The sequence below is a fragment of the Pseudophryne corroboree genome, chromosome 11, assembly GCF_028390025.1.
Source record: "Pseudophryne corroboree isolate aPseCor3 chromosome 11, aPseCor3.hap2, whole genome shotgun sequence".
Taxonomy (NCBI): domain Eukaryota; kingdom Metazoa; phylum Chordata; class Amphibia; order Anura; family Myobatrachidae; genus Pseudophryne; species Pseudophryne corroboree.
Window position 1 is genome coordinate 149,099,055 of NC_086454.1, and position 3,424 is coordinate 149,102,478.

Genomic DNA, 3,424 nt, shown 5'->3' on the forward strand with positions numbered 1-3,424 from the left:
TCTTCTGTAGAACTGTCATAAGCTGCAAAAGGGAAGCTTGCGTAGCATCCAGTCTATGCTAATACAACTAGTCTGTTCAATTTCTATTGCAAAAATATAATTAATTTAATCTAAAGATGCCCACACATGGCGCAACATCAGTATCGCCCTATAACCCATGCAGACCCCGAAGCAAGCACTATGGAGGTAATTCAGACCTGATTGCTCGCTAGTGTTTTTTGCAGCGCTGCGATCAGGTCAGAACTGCGCATGCATATGCACCGCAATGCGCAGGCACGTCGCACGGGTACAAAGCGGATCACTGCTGTGCGATGGGTTTTATGAAGAATCCATTCGCACAGCCGATCGCAAAGAGATTGACAGGAAGAAGACGCTTGTGGGTGGCAACTGTTATGAACCACAGGTAGTGGTTCATTCCTATTTTATGTTTATAAAGTTGTCTTGCATGCCAGGATTTCCTGTTGCTCTGTTTTAGAATACTCTTGTCTGCTGCCGCTGGTGAGTCTGTGTAATTGCAGCTTGTTCCCATGTGTTCAGCCTCACCTGGCTGCTAATTGCATCTGGTCAGTTTGGAATCATGCAACAGGGCAGCTGCATGGGATTATTAATTAGGCCTCTCTGTTATATGCTGGCTGACTGCAATTCACAGATGCTGGTGATATTCCTTGGTTTGCAGTCTGCTTGAAGTTTGAGCTGGTTCCTGTCAGTCCCTGTGTTGATTCCTGTGTCAGTCCCTGTGTTGATTCCTGTGTCAGTCCCTGTGTCGATTCCTGTGTCTGATCCCGTGTCCTGCTGTGAGGCGTTCCTGCCCTGAGTTCCAGTGGCTTTGCCTGTCCCTGGTCAAGTCTTCTGGCTTCCTGGTGTCCACCGGTCTGTCGTTTGGGATTCTGCCTGTCCTCCAGTTCTGAGAGTCAGTGTCGGCAGCATTAGAAGTTCCTGTCCGTTTGCCAGTATTCGTACCGGTTCCGTGAGTAGCGGCTCTCCCGCGTCCGTTGGCCTAGGCCGCTGTATTCCATTATTGTTTCTGTCCCTGGTGTTTTGCAGAGGGTTCTGCTTGTGCTGTCACCGCCGGTACACAAAGGTATTGTGTCGGCGTGTGATCAGCATTTCCTTTGTTGTTCTTTTCCTTTGGCGGTTTCTCCGCACATACTTTAGGTTTTTAGTTAGCTTGTAGCCCCTGGCCTGTTTGCTTAGTTAGAGGTCCTCTTGTTATCATTCTGCCTCGGATTTCCCTTTGTCTCTCATTAAGACCGGGGGGCACCGGAGTTGGGCAGACATAATCCGCCCTTCAAACGTGGCTGCCAAGGGCTCAAGAAACCATAGTCTCGCAAGGGATTTCCGATAGCACGGGTGAGACAACAGAGTTAGGGCGCCAGGGGCTATTCCCTTTCCATTCCCCTTTCCCAGCGTTACGTCCTGGTGCTCTGGACTCACTTCATGAACATCTCCCTTGTTCTGAGCACCAGGAACCTAACACAACTGACCGTTTTCAGGGAGTGTTTGGAAAAACGCAGGCGTGTCCAAGCGTTTGCAGGGCGGGTGTCTGATGTCAATTCGGCCCCGGACAGGCTGAAGTGATCGCATCGGTTGAGTAAGTTCTGGGCAATTCAGAAACTGCACAAAGTTTAGTTGTACCGCTCGGCTGCACATGCATTCGCACACTTGCACAGCTAAATTACACTCCCCTGTAGGCGGCAACTATCTGTTCGCAGCGCTGCAAAAAAACTGCTAGCGAGCGATCAGATCTGGATTACCCCACTAGCGCACGCAGGGGGGGTTTCTGAGAACCCAGAAACCCCCCCTGACAGACCAAGTTATTATTGATTTTTTTTTAAAAGCAAAAAAACAAAGCTGCAACCCGCTGTTTAAGCCCTGCCCCTCCGGGATTAGGCTCCACCCCTTCAAACACCCGCGAATCGCGGGTCGTGCACTTCCCTGCGCTGTGCTGCAGCTGTGTGTTATGGCGGCTGCTCCGATTGCCTCAGTCCCTCCACTGTCTGCTCCACAGCCTACTGTCTGATCCACATTTGTAAGTGCAAATTTTTATACCTGCATATCTTTTTCCTCTTACAGTATCATTATATATATATATATATACATATACACACACACACACACACACACACACACACACACACACACACACATATAATACATATATATGCACACACATATGTATATATAATACATATATATATATATATATATATATATACACACATATGTGTATATATATATATGTGTGTGTGTATATAAACACACACACACATACAGATGGAGCCTCCCTTATCTTTGCCTGCCCGATCACAGGTGTGCACTCCCGGCGTGAGTAGGCGATCCGTCCGCCTAGTCACAGCGGGAGCACACAGAGCCACTTCCCATTGTAAGCGTCTCTGTCTGGGCGAGCGTCTCCGTCCGGGTGCGCGCGCCCATTCAGACGGAGATGCTCACAGCGTCCAGGCGCACCTAGTCACAGACGGAGCCACGACTAGCGTGGCTCCATCTGTGTATACATATATATATATATATAGATGTGTATATATATATATATATATATAGATGTGTATATGTATATATATAGCCACCTTGCTGCCCCGGCACTCCCAGTATCCACTACGGGATATGTCCTGCTCCGGTGCCTTCCTCCGCAGAGGGCTTTGCTGGGGCCCCCTGAAATATTTCGACCAAAGAAAAGAGTGCCGCCTTTTCTTTGGTCGATATATATAAATATATATATATATATATATATATATATATATATATCAATGTATACATCCGGCACTCTGTATGAAAAATGCATATGCCTGGGTGCCTTCCTTAGATTGATTCAGGTAGCATGCCTTTCCCACCTGTGGCTCAGGTATATCTGGAAAGGACAGAGGCGGCACTCCGAGGACTTTGAAAAATAATTTATGTGCAAAGCATAGCAAATCAAAAGTGTACAAACAATGAAAAAGACATGGAGGTCTTTCCAGATATACCTGAGCCACAGGTGGGAAAGGCATGCTACATATATATATATATATATATATATATATATATATAATGGTGATATCTGGATCGGCACTCCTCTCTGGTATACATCAACTGCTCTGGTGCCTTCAGTATGAGATTAGGATTTTTCACAATGGCAGTATATATATATATATATATATATATATATATAGTATATAGAGAAATGGGCGTCATTCCACGGTTTTGTAAGAAATTCAGACAGCTACACAAGGTTTGCTATCAATGTTTCAGGTGCGTTTTATTAGCACGTTTCGTTAGGATAAGACGCACCTGAAACGATAGCAAAGCTTGTGTAGCTGTCTGTATTGCTGCCCATCTTCTCTATATACTGTATGGCTCCCTGATGGTTCGTGGGAAGGCACCCAGGTGTTATGAAGTTATGTGGAGTGCCAGTCAAATTGCATTGTGT